The sequence below is a fragment of the Melanotaenia boesemani genome, chromosome 23, assembly GCF_017639745.1.
Source record: "Melanotaenia boesemani isolate fMelBoe1 chromosome 23, fMelBoe1.pri, whole genome shotgun sequence".
NCBI lineage: Eukaryota > Metazoa > Chordata > Actinopteri > Atheriniformes > Melanotaeniidae > Melanotaenia > Melanotaenia boesemani.
Genome location: NC_055704.1, coordinates 12203800 through 12224953, shown reverse-complemented (window position 1 = coordinate 12224953; position 21154 = coordinate 12203800). Strand labels below are relative to the sequence as shown.

The 21154-nt window shown below is 36.9% G+C and overlaps 1 long non-coding RNA gene across 1 annotated transcript; it reads left to right on the top strand.

Annotated features, from left to right (window-relative positions):
* Positions 1 to 676: 676 nt before the first annotated feature.
* Positions 677 to 20302, top strand: LOC121635077. The gene is made up of 3 exons (XR_006009347.1): positions 677 to 927; positions 2179 to 2183; positions 20290 to 20302. It is a non-coding gene; the product is annotated as an uncharacterized LOC121635077 (long non-coding RNA).
* The last annotated feature ends 852 nt before the right edge of the window (positions 20303 to 21154 follow it).

Sequence of the window (21154 nt, the reverse complement as noted above, 5' to 3'; positions counted from 1 at the left end):
GCCTGAAGAAATCTCCCACCCCCTTTCATAGGGCTGTTACACTATTCACATATTCACATATTCACATCTGTGAGCATGCAAAGTTGCTAGTGTGTGATGTTTAACACATCAGAGGTTTGCCCTAACTCCTGGATGAACATATGCCATATCCATAGCTCAATTCTACATATTTCTTTCTATATATGCTTGTCTACTACAAAACACGGTCCTGCATATGGAAGCTATGATGGTAACAACAGTATCACCATGGGGACCCAAAATGTTGTGCCAAGTGTAAATTGCCAGGTGATGGTTTTGCTAATGCTTGGCTTAGTGTGAGAGAAAAATATCACATTGAAGACTATAACACTCTGTGTTAGAGACACTTTAGTTGAGGCAAAGTAAGGTTGGGCTTGAGAATTTTGCTATACTTCTGGAGGTGAATAAGAATAATAACATAAAGGACCCAAATGTATGTCTAGGAAAGGGCAGGCACTATAGTGGGAAGCATGTTGTTTAATAATTGACAAGTTCAAGCACTAGACTCCCTGAATCTTTACAAGTGAAAAACCTCGGTGTCATTTAATACTCCGACCTTAGTTTTATCCCACATATTAAGAATATCACAAATATAAGTTTTTAATCATCTAAAAAAAAAAGCTAGAGTCCGCCCTATTCTCTCTGAGGGCAACACAGAGGCGCTAATGCATGCTTTAATCACTAGTTACATAGACTATTGTAATGCTCTGCTTTCTGCTCTTCCTAAAAAGAGTATTTTGGCTCTTTAATTACTACAAAATTCAGCTGCATATGTCCTGACGAAGACCAGAAGATGGGCCCACATTACACCTGTTTGAAGGTCAGTGCATTGGCTCTCCATGTGTTTCAGGATTGATTTTAAAGTTCTTTTACTAGTTTATAAATGCCTTAATGGTTCTGGGCCTTCTTGTCTTTCAGACCTGCTTTTACCTTACAAACCCTCGTGGACACTAATATGCTCTGGCACTGGTCTTCTAATCCTTCCTAAAGTCGGGACACCGGGAGGTGTCTTCAATATTACGGCCCCCGCCTCTAGAACAGCCTGGCAGACGACCTCAGGGCTGCAGAGAACGTTCATGTTTTTAAGAGCAGGCTCAAAACTCATCTTTTTAATTTGGCTTTTACTTAGTTTATTGTTTTTGTGTGAATATTTATTTTATTTTTTATTTTTTTTTGTAACCTGGTTCCTTTATGGGACATTTTATTTCATTTGAATACATTTAACATTTTACTAATAATACTTTTTATCAGACCTCTTTTTAATTCTTTTTAGTCTTCTTTTTTTTTTTTTACTATTTTGGGCTTTTCTTTTCAATGCTTTTTAAAATGTGTAAAACACTATGTGCTGCATTTTATTGTATGAAAAGTGCTTAAATATAAAGACTAATTTGATTGAATGATTGATTGATTGGCAGATGAACCAAGAAAGATCAGTTACAAGGTGATAAGATAAACAAATACACAAGAAATAAAACAGACCAAGGTCTGCCAAAAAGCATGGAACACACAGAATAGGGAAAGAATCATATGCTGTATTTAATTGTGGGACATGAATTGATGCATAAAGATGTGGACAAGATCCCCTCTGTGCCTCCTCCAAACAGAATCTGAAGCTATGTTTGCCACTATTTCTTTGTTTCTGTTGTTACCAAGATGAAAGTTTCCATGTGGGATGGACCTGATCCAAGGGAAAGGGATTATTTTGACTGCTGCATTGTTTGAATTGTTGTGGAAGGCAACAGCTTTGATTGATTTGCAGTAGCTACAAGCCTGCAGTTGTCAACAAAACAAACTAAGTCCTGCTAATTTTTAGGGTGTAGGTCGAGTGCACCGGTAGGTGTAGGGGTATTGTTTCCACAAAGAATTCCTGTCAATCAATTTAAACTGAATTGTAATGATTAAGATGGCAGTGGTTCAGGCAGTAGATTGGGTTGTCTGGTAACTGGAAGGTTGGCTGAATCCTACTTCAACCTAGTCAATCTGTGATTATGTCCTTGGGAAAGACACTTCACCCACCTTGCCTTCAGTGTGAGCAACACTGGCATATAAATGTGTGCTGGTGGTTGGAGAGCCATTGCCAAGGATTGGTTGCCATGTTTCTGTTAGTATGGGTCTTTACCCCAGGCAACTGTGGCTAAACATGTAGCCATATATTTAAAGATTGAGTTGAAAAGAAACCAGCATTTTTTTTTATTTACTTTGTATTTGAACTAGTCCCCTTTATTCTTTTCATGGCATCCATAAGTACTGATTCATTGACCACAATACTTTATGATGGTCCATCCCAGATGCCTCAGAGCCCACAGAAGTCACCTCAGCTACTGTGCAAAGTTCACTTAAGTCTTCCTCTTCTTTGGTCTGTTCATTTGTTTTGTGATATAAGTGAATATTCATATTGTTGTTTTGGCAAGGTTTCCCACAGCAATCTCTTGTCAGTGTGAGGACAAAGTTAGAAACTTAAGAAGTCTGGGATTTCCAGGAACTAAAATGTCTGAGAGATAAAGTTACAGAAATAAAGAACAAAAGCTATAATTTAGTTCTCTTTATTTTGATTATCACAGGTTTTTGTGTTGTGTTCAGTCGTCATTGGAACTTCCAAAGGTCTTCCTTCAAGTTGTTGTATTTCTGTTCCAAAAGACTCTTGCTTTGCTATCATTTTATGATCTTGTTCTTCCAGAAAAGTAGAAAAACAAACAAACAGATAGCATAACCAGGGCCTGCCCCCTTGAATCGACTAAGAAGGCTGAACTTAACAGGAAATCAGAGGAGAACATAATTATATAATTGTGACAGTTTGTGTTCTCTGTAAACACATTTGCCTAAAGATTACCCTCTTTCCAGTACCTCTACTGGAAGCCTTCTCTAAACTGAAGTAGCTCTTTCAAATACATTTTTGTTTACTCTCTAGAATAATATTTTCTCTCCAATACACGAGGGCCAAAAAAAAAGGGAAACTTAATGTCTGTGAAATATCAGTGACTGACTTATAGTTTAAGGGGGGAGAAAGAAAAAAGAATCAAATGCTGTTTCTCCCCATAAAAGGAAAGTCTTCTTACCCTCAAAGCAGCAGCAGGCTATTCCCCAATTACTAGCTGACAGTGTTTGGAAATCAAATATTCTCTTTGCATGAAAGAGAAAACTTCAGATGTTTAGAATTTAAACAGTGCTGGGGTCCATTATAGCTTCCCAGAGTGATGGGCTAATTAAAGATAAAAAAAAAAAAAGAACACCATAAATAAATATGTCTTGATGTTTGTATTGCTTTGATTCTAACGTTGTCTTAGGACATTTTCCATTCTTTTCAGAGCATGCCCAGTACTAGTAAGGTGTTGCTGATCTCAGAATACCTTCATGCACCAAGCTTTTCACTTTGCAGCCGTGAAAACACAGCGAGCGCCTCTGGGGACATAACACACCATCTACAAATCCCATGTAATATCAGTAGTTCCACACCAATACATTCAGTCATGTGCCAGAGCTTCAGAGAGGGGGAGTAAGCACCTGTCAAAACATCTTGACAAACTAATGGCAGCAACCAGCATGTTAACTTTCATAAAATAATTCGATCCGAAAATGATGGAGGCAATGAGCAGGCTGTCATGAGACATAACAGGCCTGTTGGTGACCAAATTGGATGTCCACAGCGCATGTGACTGACTGATTATGTATACAGATTTACAACTTTTAACAGCTACACTGTTGGTTTTGCATCTGGGCTGTGTTTACTCCAGCAAGCTACATCCCTCATCCAATCCACCAACAGATGTGGTTGACAGATGTTGCTGTTACTCATCCATCAACACACAGAATCGCTGATGTAATCACAGCATCATTAAGTGCTATAGTCTGGTTAAAGGGTAGCTATACGCCCACCTGCTTCTACTTCTTAGAGATATGAGCAAAACACCGGGATGCTACTGCTTCATAGTTAGCACATAATGTTATCAGTGTTCTCAAATAAAACTGCAAGCAAGCAAAATGAATATGTTCTTATTTTTAGTTCTGTGAAACATGATTCAAGTCCATCTTTTCATTTGTTTTATTGAGGAAAAAACTGAAAATGCTGAGGAGATGGTGTGCAAGTGATGACTTCAAGGGCAGGTCTATTTCTTTCTTTCATTGGTTTAAAGGTGTTTCTCTTGACTTTCCAGAACAGAACAGTTTTCTTAAATGCAACAAAAACATTGAAGTATACGCTGACCAACTTAACTGCATTTAAAGATATGAATAAATCTAGTAGTTTATGCCAATAACACATTCAAAGAATTGACAAGAGGCCTCTCATTATGTTTATTATTGTATCACTCTTCCATACTTTTTATTTGTTTGGAAATTAATTGAAAATGAATTTTCAAAAGACAAATCTGTGTCCATTATTGCTGAATACGAGATTTCAACTGCTCAACGGTCCATACTAGCTGTTGTCTGATTCTTCTCATCATCATGCAATTTAATATACATTTTTCAACAGGAGACAAATCTGCAGATACTTGATGAGGTTGCTATAAGTGGTGTTGATGAGGTCTGGCATTGGCCTGCTCAAATAACCACAGACATGCCTTAATTGAAGCGTTGTGTCTTTTTAAAATTTCTTTATACACCTCTGCATCAGTAGTACCTTTCACATGCCATGGGCGAGAATTGTGTAATTATGTGGCTGACCAACAACTATGGCTCATTTTAACTGCGCAATATAACATGGTACTGTAGAGATGAATTTCACTAAATGACAACAGATTTCCAAGGTACTTTATTATTCATCCTCTATACAAACGTGTATCAGAGCAGATATGAAAACACGGCCACCTTTAAGTGTGCCAAGTATCAGCCGTTATTGTCAGCTGACTTAAAGAATGTGAAAGCAGCCATGGCCCAGTTATTGATGACGCTGTACAGTGGCGGGAGGAGTCCTAACTCCATCTGAACATACCGTATCTAAAACAAAAGATACGGTCATTGATTTTAAAAAACAAAGACAGGCACAGAGTCACTTTAATTAAAGGTCAGAAAACAGAGCAAGTAATATATAAATACCTTGGGACCATAATTGAAGAAAAATTTAACTTTGATAAAAACTGTAAATCTGTCTGCAAAAAAGGCCATCAGCCCCTTCACTGCCTCTGAAAACTGGCAAATTTTTACAATGACCAAACAATCTTGACTCTGTTCGATTGTTCCTTTGTTGAGTATTTTATCTTTCTGCTTGGTGGCATGGTTCGGTCAGGCCTCTGTTACACAGGAAAAACTTTGTGAACCAAATAGTGAGATGGCCCAGTTGCCCGATTGGTGGGTCTACAGCTATATATATATATATATATATATATATATATATATATATATATATATATATATATATAATATTATAGTGGTATGATGGTTTCTCATGTTGTGTAGCCTGATGTCTCAACAATGTTTTTATTTTTGTTTTTTTAACCCTAATTTTTACTCACTGAAATTTGCCCAGACTTCCTTTACATTTTAACAGTATTATACTTTTCAAAGTGACTGATGATTTTCTGACAGTTTTGCACAAATTTGGGAACCTTGACCTGTCGTTGCTTAAAAAGACAGTCTTTGGTGATTGCCCCTTTTATACCCAATCATGGCACCCTCACCTGATATCAGGTAATCTGCTGATTGCAGAATATTTCCAGAATGCTGTTATTTGTTTCTCTCATAGCTTGTTGCTAACTTCAAATTCTAGGTTTGTTTAGATCTTTAGAAATGAAAAATTGACTGAAAATGTTTTTATTTTTGTACTTGTCTGTTTTTTTTTTTAAAAGTTTAAACATGTTTACAAATTGCCGATTTAAGTTTGTTTTAGAAAAAAATCACTGCTGTTGTAGAAATTTAGTTTGCTACCCAAACTGAAGGCACTGATTTGATAAAATACCACATTGATTTTAGTCAGAAAATGAAAAACTGTGAAAAAATAAGGAAGTTTTGAATATTCTTAATCTAATAGTTTAATTTGGTGCTCAGTCATTTAGGCCAAGCAATTTAGCATCAGAAGGTTGGTCAATGAAAAGCCAGTTTTGTCATATTTCATATGTTTTGAACAGCTTATTTTTTAGCTGCTGCAACTCTCTTATTTTTCTTTTTGTACAGATAAGTGAAGAAGCTTCATCTTGTGAAGCTGTTAGACTCTATGAGATTTACAAGATAATGATCACAAAACAAATCCCTCCTATCAATATGTTTGAGGCAAAGACACAAATATTCAGACTAATCAGCATCCTGCAATGGTACCTGCTGGCTGACTTCAGGTATGAGGGCAGTCAACACAACAATGGCAGTTCCTGCTAACAGGGTGTAAATACTGCTTGCACCACTGAATATCTGAGTGGGACATGCAGTGCAACCGCTGATGCACCGTTGGCCTCCACCACTTGCGTATAAAAGGTACAGACCCACTGAAGGTTCTGCTTGGTTCAGCTTGTTGGTTGAAGTTCACGTCACTTTGATAAACAGCCGCTGAACCTAATTACCTTTCAAGTCTTGTTTTTTTCCTCCCTTTTTTTTTTTCAAAGAAAATAATCTGGATGCTCCTGTATAAAATATGGCTGGTATTGCATTCTGCAGTATGTTCACATGCACTAATAGGATAAATCTGCCTTTGATTATTTATGTGATGACTTAACTCTGAAAATGCAATCCTATTATTTGAACTAGAAAACATTTCCCCTCCTCAACATCCCTTATTTACCTGTAGTTAAACGTTTTTTTCCAGGCCAAAACTGGAGAAATATTTTTCTATGTTGAATTCTCGAAATGGATGCATCATCCAAGCCTGAGCTGGCCAGATATATCTGAATCCCTCTACCAAATGCAGTTTGTAGTAAAAATAGTTACTTCCTGGTTACTTATCAGCAGAAACTGCCAGCTGTGAACATTTGGTTCAGCTTGTTCCTGTTGCTGTTGACAAACCATAAGACCAAACAGACTCAATCAAGGAAATAAATTTAGACTTTAATAAATAAATAAATGAATAACAAATGTACCTCTGTTTGTTTATTCGCTTGAATTAATGATACTAGGGGCCTTGAGTCTGGACCTTAGTACTGAAGACTCCCAAAGAGCCTTTGGCTGTAGTTCACAGAGCACTTCAGAGATGTCCTCAGAAATATCAAAGAAACTCCCAGTCAATGCAGATTATACTCTATTATTTCCTCAAAGAGAATACAAAATCAGCTCTGGGCATCAAGCAAGTTATCTTTGTTAGTACAAGCGCTCACTGCTCTATCTAACACAAGTGCGACAGGTCCTTTTCTGTCCTCCCCTAATTGTGTCCTTGGGCTCTAACTCTGCCCACTGGGTAATGGCGAACTAGTGCATGTGTTTGATGTTGTAATCCTATGATATAAGAAAGATTTAATGTCTGCAGATATTGCTTTTATGGTAATTAAAAGGTAGTGTAAGGGCTTTTTTCAGTGCGTTGCCTTCCCCCTCAATCAAAGCTATTGAAGTACATTTAAAAACTGTGTGCAAGGAAAGTGTGTGCCTTTACCAGGAGAAAGGAGGTGACACAGAATATTGATCTCACTCTGAATTATGTTTACAGCATTTTATGTAAAGTTAACTCATGAGCATATTGCTAAAGATGAATGCATAATTGTTAATTTTGCTGTTCTGTAACACTGAATATTAAAGGTATAAAAGGAGCTTTTTCTTTGGCTCATGAGTGCCTGATTACTGGTTATTACAAACACTGCAGCGGATAAGATGAGCAGGGAAGGTGGACAAGCGTTAGAATCGAGGCAAAACTCCTTAGGGACAACTAATGAAGCCAAGACGAAACACCTGTTTTTGTTGAATTTTTAAAGAAAACTGAGCTTTTTGGGGAGAAAAAAATGAAAAAGCATTCAAATAATTTTCTGTGCAACAATACTGTAGAAGATGGAGCTCATGCTGACCTGAATTAAGATTTAAACATGAATTCTTGATTTGTTTTTGCCAGCACTCTAGTACTTCCACAATTTTAATAATATCTACCTCATCAGAAATATACCTGCACAGTTTTTTTTCTTCTTTATTTTAATTAATGGTGGCCCAGAAATGTAAAACACTTCAATAACAGAAGCCCCTTTGTCATTTCATTTCCACCATTTAGCAGCAACGACAATCTCCTCTTTTTGCCACCTTTTGTTCATTCACAAATGAATCAAATAAGCTGACCTGATCTCTCCAGTATGTCCTTTTATGACATAAAGTGGTGGGGCTTGGAGTGTATCATACGTGACATTGCAACTGTGTGGATAGAAATAATTGTGTCCTGCTACCATGTGATAAAGAGATCTACTTTGCACTGGTCTTTTGACATTTTTACTTAATTTATATTGTATACTTTTTTTGTTTTGTTTTTGGCCTAAGATTAAATAAAGTGTAGGGCTAAACGTGTGGAAAAAAATTCAGGCATTCAGTCCACTTCCAGCATGATGAAGATAAATTTTGACCTAGAGTCTTAAATATATATATATATATATATATAAATATAAACACACAAACACAAAAATGAAAAAAAAAGAAACATTTGTTGAGCTGATATGAACTCGCAGCTGATGTCCTTCACTGAGCTTCCCATGCATCATCACCAAGATGAAAATGGGATTTTTTTTCTGTAGTTCATCCATGAATTTACATTTACGTTTCTGCATTTTCTTGCTTTACTAGATACTGGCTCCCCAGATGTAAAACTCCTCAACAGCTTCTTCCCCAAACCATCAAAGCTGTCAGCCAAATACATGAACCTCGTTGTCAGTTCGTCTTACTAAGCTGTGCGCCAAAACCCTGTCTCCTCATTGTAAAGAATCCTTTAAAAAAATCCTGAATCCAGTCAGTGATCTGGATCACGCCCAAAGTGAGTTATGTGGCAGACAGACAGACAGACTGACTGACTGACTGACGGTGAAAACATGACCTCTGCTTTGGCAAAGGTAATAATTAAAAGGAACATGAAAGGGGCAAACACAGCCACATCTCACCAAACCCAAGGACATCTTATACAGCAGCATTATGCAAGACATTAGTTTTTGCTTGTGTGTGGGTGGAAACCAATAGTTGAAACATGTCTGTATGAGATGTTGCTGTTTGTGTAAATGTCACTGAGCAAAAATTTTACATGACATTTTGCAAAAAGACCAAAAAACAAACAACAACAAAAAAAAAAAAAACTCTAACAATACAAGTGGCTGTTTTATGTAAAAAGTAAAGCAAATTTATAAAAGTAAACAGCCAATTTATTTCTTTTTTGATATCTTTTTTCAACAGTTCTTTACTTTGGATAATCCTGCATTGTATGGTTTTAATCACTGTTGCATAACACATTTACTATGATAATGAGAAAAGTATGCTTTAAGTTTTATCAGTGTTTTCTCATCATTTCTGGCCATCTGGTGATTTTACTACTCTCTTTAAGAAAGACATTTAGAGAGACAAATATTATCAAGCACCCAGGCAGTTGGCATGGATTATGCTATTTGAATGCATCAATATGGCAATATTAATATAGAACAACATATTGTTAGCCTCTTAGCATAATTGTCTAATATTTTGGCCTAATTGTGATATCCTAATTCTACTGCCCTAACACTGCTGATTCACTGAGCATTATTACTTATAAAACCTTAAATATGACTAAGATTATAAAGGTATGCAGCTAATAATATGAAGCAAAATACAGCTGCATTCACTGGCATTTGGGCATCTTATATTCATTCAGGTAAAGTTCAGTTTTACAGTGATTATATGTTAGAATTTGATTCTCTATTCTTGGGAAGGCACCTGGAGGGGCCAATCACACTTAACTGGTGGCCCACGCTCCCTCAGTGCCCCCCCCCCCCCCCCCCCCCGGCACCTCCTGTGTTGTTGAAGCAAAAATTCCATATTTTATCTGAATTTCTGGGAAAAAAAAGTCTTTCATTCTCACCTGTCAAGGAGTGGTCAATCTTTTGGTTGCCATAATTTTTATTTCTTTTTCATGGACCCTGTTATCAACTGAATACATTAAACAGAGGAAGGTGAGGTGATACCTTTCGTCTCTAAATTTCTGTGTAAATCCCTTTTCATCTGTGGTCAGAGTGAATTCTTTGACTGCACTAACTGACAGGTGTAATCAGTTTAAAGCACAGATCTTCGTCCTTGCACTCTTCCTCCCTGTAGATTTAATTACATTAGAAACCAATTTCTATTCCCTTAAACATTGATTCCAGTCATGTCACATGTTTGCTTAAATACTGTGATCTGCTAATCCATAGTAATTAAATTTAGCTGTGTAAAAGATTTTCATCACAAAGGGGTGCCATGTTTGGACTTGCAGATAAATATGGTAATGATGCTGTTTGTAAACTCACTCATGCATGAGGCATTTGCTTTTGGAAAGATGTTTTTTTTCTGAACAGCCAGTTGAGTTTCCATATTTGGTCCAAAAATCATCCATGTGAAGGATTATGACAGCTGAATTTAAGGGACTGATATGAGGGGTTTTAGAAAGCTTTGCATCTCAAATGTTTCATACCAAATACGGTGATTAAAGGTTTCAAATCCTGATATTTTAAGTTAGACATTATAGGCTATGGATGCTCTAAACTGTCAGGCTGAATACTTAATGAGTTTCAGCTCTGCTCTTGTGCTCCAGCATTTATCTAATCTGCCTTTGAAATCTGAAGCGTTTTTTTTAACATGCTTGTCCTATTCAGCTTCACTGTGACCTCCCAGGAAATCGGAGCTGTATTTGGGAACCTCACGTCCATGGGTACATGTGGTTGCCATGGAAATCGCAACACTCAAAGGTTGCAGAGAAGCCTTTGTTTTATTAAATGGCTGCAAGGAATGACAAAATGCTTGTGGGTGTCTGGCATGAAGGATGTTCGATCTGGTTTTATCCTCCGACCCTCCTGTTGTTTTTCTCTTAATTGAGACAAATTGCTCAGAACAAGGTTGTTGTGTATCCTTTCCCAATATGTCCTTTTCACGGACATGGCCGAGGCTTTAATTACCTCTGAATGTTGCATTATTATAGAAATTCATGAAAAAGCAGATGGCTGTCAGAGGCTCCCTGCTTACAATGTGCTTCATCTTTGCTTGAAAACCAGGAGCCCTGTACAACAGTAGAACCCCCACCCCCAGCCCCCTATTATTTTTCAGTGTCTGTCAATAAGTCTATTGTCTTCCTTGCTGAATAAAAAGAGAGCAGTTCCTTTTGTTTGGCAGAAAAGCATTTTTTTTTTATTATCTGAACTATAGCAGGGAGAAACCATGAAAGGACAGAAAAATAGCAGTTTTGTCATAAAGTCCTTGTTCGTTTTCACTTGATTAAAAAAAAAAAACAAAATAAAAGTCCTCAATTTTATTAGACTGTGATGAGGCAGAATTAACTTTTTTAAAGGCATTAAGACAATTGGATGTAAGCGTATTTTTCTTTTTAAATGGAATAGTGTAGTGAGATAAATGCATAAAACTGGTGACCAAAATAAAAGGGTCTATAGGTTATTAGTGATATGGCAACATGGATTCTCGTGGGTAACCAGCCATATTAACTGACTAGAGTGGGATTGTCTCACTAGCACAAACACGCCCAATCCAATCCCACAAGAGTTCAGTGGGGGTTAAGGTTTGGACTCACAGCAGGTCTTTTGTCTCTCCCTTCCCAAATTCTGAAGGTAGTCTGTGATGCTCCTGGTTCTGTGAGGTAGACTGTCATCCTGGAGGATGGAGTTCAGGCCCAGATTCTGGAGACATGAAATTGCTGCCAGTTCCAGAATCTTCTTCCAATGTATCAGTTAGTTACAAACCAGGTGCCAGTCATACATCTGTAACTGTAATACACCTGGCAGCACTTGGAGCTTCATGTAATCAGAGTTGGCTTTTGCAGAGATAATGTTCACATATGATTTTTCAGACGTTTAGAGATACGGCTGAATTATTCCAAAAAGATATTCATTTTTCACCCTGGAAATTTTTTCCTTGAGCCTAAAACTTTTTTCATTCATATGCAATTTTTGTTTATTCTTCACCAGTAACACATACACTGATATTTACACATCTTAACACATCTCACAAGTGTTTCCTTTACTATGACTTCAAGAGTATTGAAATAGACCTTGTGGTTGCAGAGATATACTCGTTTTATTATGGGTGTGCAATTTTCAAGCAGAGGTCTGAGAAATAGACACATGGTTCAAATGGTGAAGGATTTCACTATAAGTTAGGTCTAAGAGTTTGTCTCTATCCATGCATTTTAATTGAATTTACTTAACTTTAATTGAATTTAATTTAATCTTTAAAAAATTGCATAAAGAAACATTAGTTTGTCCAAAAACACATCACTTAATTTGTCATTCAAGAATAATGTTTCATCATCAATGACTAACAAACACTAATCACAGGCTGCTGGATGTTGTGTCTCTGTGTCCTCAGGAGAGCTGCTCCATGTCATTCTGCTTACAGCCAACACGAAGAATCTCTGTTTCTGATCATAATGAACATTTCTCATAACATTTTTGGGTTTTATCTCTTTGAGGGAAAACTGATGTCTGTTATTCCAGTTAGTTTAAAACTCTTCCTCTGTTTTCTCTGGACTCGCTGTTGCAGCGTGCATTTCTTTGGTCTTTTTTTTGTGTTTCTGTGTGCGTGTGTGTTTTCTGCTGCACACTGACTTACCCAAGTCTGCCATGACACTTTACTCTTCATCAGTCAACGATTATCAGTTAGGCTATGTAGTTGTTTCTCCCTCTAAGCCCCCAGTCAGATGAAGACTGGTTCGGTGGGCAGAATTATAGTGTTATCAGCACTGATTATTAACTGAATTTGAGATGTAAAAAGAATTTGAAGAGAACTCCTGGCTCAAACACAAGATGCTGCTTTAATCTTAGCTTGCACTCAGTCACAACAGAATGCGGCAACTCTTCTTCTACTCAAACACTGAGTGTAGTCTCCAGTTTCAGCTGTATCACTTCACCTCTTCTCCACTGTAGCAATGGCACAATATAGTCCCTAAAAAAACATCTGTTCGCCCAAAACAAAAAAATCAATCTCATCTTAAAAAGTAACACACTGTCAGTTTTATCACCAGTAATGGTAACGACATTGTAAGAATGAAATGGGTAATTACCTACTAACAGCATTACTTTTCAGTAATGGGTAATCTAACGCTGTTTATTTGAATGCTGTTCCTCCCATCACTGCTCTTTACTACATCCGATGCAGTTTGGATAACAGACAGACCATTCTACCAAGTCAGAAACCTGTCTGTTCATTTAAAAGGTTAAAAGTACTTTTGACATGAATTGAAGTATTTTTAGACCTGAAGAAGGTATTTGATACTGTAAACCAGCTTCTTCTGTCTAAATTGACACATGGTAATTTCTCTTCTGATGCCATCTTGTGGATAAAATCATATTTAGCTCACAAACAATGTGTATGTGTTGAAAGTGTCAAATCCTCTTTCACTGATATCTCTGCTGGTGTACCTCAAGGGTCAGTCCTTGGTCCACTGTTGTTTTTATTGTACATCACTGATTTATGTAATGCATGCCCCAATGTCTTTTTCCAAATGTTTGCTAATGATGCTGTCCTATACACAAGCACAAGAAGCACTGAGGGGGTGTCCAATATTCTCAACCACGTTATGCGTCATGTTAATGAATGGAGTTTTAAATCCTGCCTGTTACTGAACAATAAAAAACACTGTATGATGTTAACAAAACACCCAGTGGATGTAAAACACTCTGAGGTCATTTTGAAAGGTGAAGAACTAGAAATTGTAAACTAATTTGAGAATCTTGGTGTGACATTGGACCAAACATTAAGCTTCAGGAGTCATGTGAAAAGGCTGTGTTAAGTGCAATAAAATCGAACCTACAAAATTTTAAACAGATTAGGCCGTTATAACAGGTGGTGCTGCTAGAACTTTCTTACACTCTATGGTCCTCTCACACATCGAGAACGGCTTCACCAGCTGGTCTCTAACACTCAGAATAATGGATTCACGGTAAAAATTCTTTTAAAATGATTTATTTAAAAAAAAAAAAAGAAAAAAAGAAAAATCCTTCATTTCACCATCGTAACATCTTAGTTAAATGCAACCCACTGAGCGTGGACTCAGGACCAGGGCTTTCTCTAGAGGGGACTGTGAAATTCCCCATTGAAGAACTGCCTTTAGACAAAATACACTTTCTGTGAAGTGTGTTAAGTTATGGAATACCCTAGCATTCTTGATAAGAATAATAATTCTCTGTTATTTATGCTGCTGTAACACTGAAATTTCCCAGTTTGGGATTAATAAAGTACTTTTAATTCTGATTCTGACACGAAAACAAAGGCCTCATATTTACAGCTTTAAAAATAAAACTCAAATGCTGGCTAAAAGCAAACCAGTTTTGTGCTAATCATTAATGTGTAAATATTTTAGAATTCTAATGAAATATTTTATGCAGAATTATTTTATTGTAATAACATTTCATTGTCTTGTGTATTTTCTTTTACCTACTACAATAACAAATTAACTTGTTAGCTACAATCTGTCATGCTTACATCTATTGTTCATAGATCTTCATTAACATATCAAATAAACTAACAAATAAAAAAACTTTATTCAGTTCAAGTCAATACAGTTCAGCTCATCTTTATTCGTATAGCACCAATTTACCAAATTATGTCAAAGCACTTTACAGACAAATCAGTTAATGCCAGTTCATTGTGATCCAATCAATTTTCTTACAAGCCAGTTCATAAAAATAATAGTCAGCTAAGGAAACCAGTTGACTTCAGTTCAATCCCCCATCCTGAGCATGAACTGGGCAGTGGGCGACAGTGGAAAGGTTAAAAAGGAGTTTTTTTCAGGAAGGAAAATCTCCAGCAGAACCCTGCTCAGGAATGGCGACCATCTGCCTCGAGTGGTTGGGGTGGTGAGGTCAGGGAGACCTGCTGAGAGAAAAATACCAGGTAATGACAATACTGTTATAAGTTTATATTTGGAAAAATAAAAGCAGTGCATCATGGGACGCCCCTCAGCAGCAGCAGAACCTGTTTGTTCTATTATATATGAGATGAGAATACCAGTTACCACCGGGTCCGTGTGTGCCGCATTCTGGCTGCGCTGTGGTTTTGTTCTGACCTCCGCAGTGGGTCAATTCAAACTGGAGCGTGTCAGACACGAAGCGTCTGCAAGTGCAGTCCGCATAGCTGGATCCGCAAGATCACGAAATCACAGGAGAACTGGAGAATCTTGTGATTCTTCACTTCCAGTTTTCTTCACTTCAATGTCTCGTCATCCATGATGGAAAAAAAAAAGCCTTCACTGATTAAGGACGTAACCATTACATGATTAAGCGAGAACAAATCTGCACGAGGGCTTTTATTTTGAAATTTACACTGCTCCTGTGTCTGATTTTCTGTCTGCCCCTTTATGAACTGCTGAGCTTGATGCATTGTTGACATGTGCTTCATTTAAAAATAGACTTGCCGCATGTGTTTAGCAGAGAGCCATAATGAGGCGTTTATGATAAGACGTTTCCCAAAATGAAGCAAACCACTGACTAAAATGGCTGCAAAGAACTGCAGAGGCCATGTCGCAGCTGTAATGCGACGCACACACATCCGGTCCAAATTGGGGGTAAATTGGGGGTAGGGCCGTGTTGGAATAAACTGAATATCTTTGAAGTGAAAAACATGCAGACAAATTTATTTTTGGACTATAGTAAAGCTGTAGTCCAAAAAAATGAATATTTGCTACTGTTACAGGTAATCTATCATTAATAAAGGACTTTTTTGGGGGGGCTGTTGATGCTCTCTGTATCGGGATAGCAGTGTTATATTTTGTGAGGTACAATACAGTCCTGATTGTTTAGCCAGACAAAAATAACTTGGCTTTCCAACATTGTTGCATGTGAGCCCATTTACACAGAGAAGTTGTGTTTGCAGTAAAGCTGTATGGAAGACAGAAGAAAGCTTGTGTGCATGTTGTGGGAATGGGAATCCACACATTTTTGGGAGAAAATTGAAAATTTTTCATAAGTGAAATGTTACATTAATGGCTTCATCAATCTTTAAATTTGACAGTTTTCAGTCATTTAATCATAGATCACCTTTATCTTAATATCTTTTTGGCAATCAGTCATTACTGACATAGAAAAGAAGCAAATGAAGATTAGATGCAACATCAAGTGAGGAACAAAAGAAAAGCTCTTTTCGTCACATTTTTATAAAACAAAAACACAAACCGAAAAAATATAACATTGGCCTTTTAAATTATATTAGACATCTAAGGTAAAAGGGGTTATAAAAAATGAAACAAATGAGTCATATCACCTTGGAAAGGAAAAATTTGTTTTAATGTGTGCTCATCTTCTTCTGTCATGCAGAAGCAGCTGCAGCTCAAACACATTAGAGAACATTCAGCATTGTTTGTCCTCACTCATTTGTCCCAATAACAAAACACTGTGATAGTAAAAAAAAAAAAAAAAAACAGGGCAAAGATGTGTTTTTAATGATCCGAATGATCCCTTTGACAAAAAGATCATATGTTAAAATAAAACCCACTGCTATTTAGGGTTGGGCAACGATTCCGGTTCTGATTCCACTTCAGTGTTTCGATTCTGTTTCTTTTAAGAGTCGGTTTTAAGTATGTTTTAAGCTCATCATTCCCACTTGGTCACTGGCAACCCGGTTGCTATTTTGTTCATTAAACTCTAAAACTTCTCCAATAACACTTTTATCAATATAGGCATGCTATATCTTGTTAGAATGCTTAGATTCTCTACAATCGAGCCACATAATTTATCTTACAGTACTCCTAAACACCAAAACACAGTTAGTAAAAGAAGCACTATGGCTAGCAACAGAGCTAACGGGACTTCCTACCTGTTTCATGGAAATGATGTCACATTATCATCTATTCCATGACCAATTGTATTACTTTTCCACAGAAGGAAGGGTCTAGTGTTAAAAAATATCAAAAAGTTTGCCACAAAATTATTCCAAGTTATGTATTCTTCCAGTAGAGTCCTTATGAATGTCTGTATGCAAACTCCTTCTTCATATATAAAATCTAATTTGCGGTCTGATAGTCATTTGACCTTTCTGTGAATGCAGTGTTGTTGGGTATGTTTGTGTTCCTCACCTTTCTGGCCAAAAAAAAAAAAAAAAGAACACTTTTATATAGCATTTTCATCCCAGGACACCTGGAGCTACACAAGTGCTCCCAACTTCACAAGCCAAAACATGTGCGTTCCTCCCATGATGATAGGCTGTCATTCATGTCAATCACAAGTGTAGCCAGTCACTGGGCAGTAATGCAAACGCTTCCTGGGGATTCTTCTTTGTTGGTGTTTGGCGGCTTTGTCTTCCAGTCAGCAGACCGGGGACCAAAATTAGGAATCGAAAAATTATAAATTTGAACGATTCTGGAAGAATTGGAAAGTAAGTCCCGGTTCCAAACAATGCTCGATGCCCAACCCTACTGCTACTGCATGTGCTGATTCATTAATGAGCACCGTCTCATTCAGACACAAGGGGGACATATTGGTCACTATCAAATCAATGGAAAGGAATTTGTGTCTGAAACTGTTTTTTCATGGATTTAATGAGGAGAACAAATGCATGTGTAAATATATAAAAGGCTACTCCCATTTTCAGCCCTACTACCAGACCTTAGTGTCAATTGTGAAATAGTGAAATAATGTCAGTTTGGTCTGGAATATGTAACAGAAAGCTGTCGGAGTGACACTCAAATCAATCCTGGGTCAGAGAAATCATGCCAAGATAAATAGAGTCACAAATTGACTATCTCATGATGTTGTTGATATAAGATATAAGGCTCCACTAATTCTTACATTTGTGTTGGAAGGAAAGATAAAATGAATCATAACGTGGATTGAGTCTTAGCCTCATGTTGAGTATGCACCAGAGTGGGAGATGGGCAATGGCTGCAGGATATAAGTTAAATATTGACATTAGTTTGGTACACAATGTTAATTTATGAAATAGTTTTAGAATATTTGGGTAATTTGACTGAAACTGATTACATACTGACATCCATCCGTATAAGTGTTGAACAAAAACTAAGCTAAAATGCCAAATCAATGCTTTAAAATCTAAATGAACACTTTCTGCTTTCTTAGGTTTTATCTCCTCTATATAATTTGACATTTTTCGAAGTTTCCAGCTCTGGAACATCCAGGTGTGAGTTAGCACAGTGCAAAGGAAGGAATGTTTTCAGACCTAATGATGTTAAAGAAGCAGTTGCTGCCGTCAGTCTTTCTTACAACATTTATCCTCCGGACCTCTTACGCCAGTGTCCTGCAGACTATAAATGTTACCCTGCTGCAATGCACCTGACTCTAATTATTGGGTCATAAATAAGCTGGTGCAGAACCTTTTCATTTACATAGAAACAAATTCTACTCGCCACAACTTTTTCTTCATAAAGATGCAATTGCAGTGGACAAAACGAATCAGCATTGTAAACATCTGCATGGCTCCACCATATTTACACAGATGAGGGCACAAGCAGGTAATAAAGTCTGTGCAGGGTGGAGGTGAAAATATTGCAGAGAAGAGTAAATAACTCCTCATACGGTAGACTTCCGATGAAGGCCGGCACTGAGGTGACGCATTGCTATGCACGGAGCACCCTTTGGTTTTTAATTAACTGAAGCTGCATTGGAACGCGTTGTGCATTCAAACCTCAGCCGAACTCTATCCTTTCGCCTTCTCCCTCTTAACAGGGCAAGACTGATGCAATTCGTGTAATTTTATGATTCACTGAATGCAATTACTGAACCTGTCAGTGTTTTTGGGCGTCTTTTGTCTATGATGTATGCGCTGTGCAGACTCAGCCCTCGATAGACTGGTAGTCTGCTCCATCTCTGCCACACACAAAAACACTCACTAGCATAAGTTGAATATTAGCCATGTATAGAAATGCAGTCCATGGACCATGCAAGCTAGTAATTTATGTCAGTGCACCTTTTCTGTTCTGATTTTAAGTTGCTGATGGTGTTTTTGTGTTAGATGTGATGTTTGTAGGAGTATGGAGCTGTTTTTTTAAGAGCACGTGGAAGCGTTTTCATTTTAAAAAGGTTTTCGTGAAAACAAAATTGTTTCAAATGTGTGTCCACACAAAACCACTGATAATCCATTTATGCCAAGGCCTGTGAGTAGTGAAACTGGCATTATAGCAGCCCAAAAAAAATTAGTTTCAAAGTCAGTGAATCTAAAAAAGCTACCATTCAACAACAGCATAGCCCCACCTCTACTATTTAACCTGCATGTGCAAACTCTGTCAACAGCTACAACAATGGTGAATTACAGAGTTGCATTCATGCTACAGAAGCTACTGAGCACAATACAGCCATTACAACAAAATCTTCTCTCATGGGTTTATGTGCATGGTCCATGTCTTATTCTCTGTTTTCAGTGTATTTCTTTGGCAACTTTACAGCACCACTTAAAGGTCTTTCATAACGTTTGAATACTACTGCGTTTTCAGTGGTTTTTGGTTTCAGTGGTTCAGCACTCTCGATTTTGTGTTTTTAATTAGAAATACCCAGTTCCTTTTTCTGATGCTTGCAGTCTGCTTCTACTCCTCCAACCATGGCTTTAATAGCCATCAAGAGGGTCTAAACTAAGTATAACTTACAAACCTCAACCAGATATTAGTTTTCAAACACCTCAATAAATATATTGAATGGACATCGGATCATGTAAGAATTATTTTTGCAACACTGGATAAGTTTGTGAACCCTAACAGTATGTGCTTCTGACTCATTCTGAATTACATAAAACTTTCTGCACAGTGTGGTTTCCAGCCCTGGAGCACCTGGAGGATGAAGTTCACATTTTTGGTTTCCACCTTTGTTTTTTTTTCTGCTTTATTGTAGCCATCAGTGATAAATACCTTATCTCTCTTCTTTGTCAAATTTCCTTTATTTGACTCTGTGAGTAAAGTTGCTGATGCACAGGTTTATACTAAAAATAATAATTTATTATAATTAAACGCAAATGATCGTGATTATTTCTTCCTCTGCTCTGCATAGGTTATAAATTAGAGCAAACTAAAGCCATGGTTCATTCCTATATTAGAACTATTGAAACATGTTTATTTACTCAACAAATTTACTTTAGATCTTTGTATCATGGTTAGTAATAACATTACAACAGTGTGAGAGATTTAAACACAAGATATAATCTTATTATTGTCTCTGCCTCATAGATGAAGCCTCAGTTGGCCACCTCACTCACTTTTCAGATTAATTCACAAGTAATGTAAAAAAGTTTGGTCTGTTTTGCAGCTTTCACAGTTGGAAGTCTTGAAAGTTTGCAGGCTTTCCAAAAGTTTGTTTTTACAGTAAATGACTGTCATGTATGTGAATTAAGTTGCACCTATTGATTTTACATATTTGCCACCTGGAAATTCTTCAAAATGTAAACAAGACAAAGGAAACTGTACCAAAATATAAAAAATTCATTATCTTGTTTTTGGTAATTGCTGATATATCATGAAATATACAGACTTAGCATTGCTGGGTCCTGTAACAAAGGATCTGAATTATAACCAGCCAACCTGCCAAATGTTGATTAAAATCCCTTTTTGAGGGTATAAGAGACCAAGAAAAAGATATTTATTACAAAATGATGTAAGTAGCTGGTGTTTGACCAAGAAAAAATGTAATGTACTGCAAGGACTACAGCACAGCATCTACACAAATGAAAAATTAATCATTTCAATTTTAGTAGCAATAAAATTAAAGTAAAGACTGTGAAAGACCATGAAACTGTCTAAAGTTACCTGGGCAAAGTTATCCTTCCATTATTATTCTTATTGTTGTTTTATTTTGTTGGCCTGCCAAGAGACTGGGGATGGAAATTAGCTTTAATATAAAATTATATTTACATTATGTTTGTATATTAATATGCACCTCCAAGATAGGTGGCAAAGGGAACATTGATAGAAAGGTTTTGTTTGGCATTTTCATGAAAGAAACAACATAAATTAAAAAAATTATTTAAAGAAACATTAAAGATTAAAACATTCAGTTGCATTTATAATCTAGCTTATCATCCCACCAAAATAAATAAAATTAATAATAATTCTCTAGAGGAAACTATGACTGGCTAATAACTTTAGGAAACTGGTGGT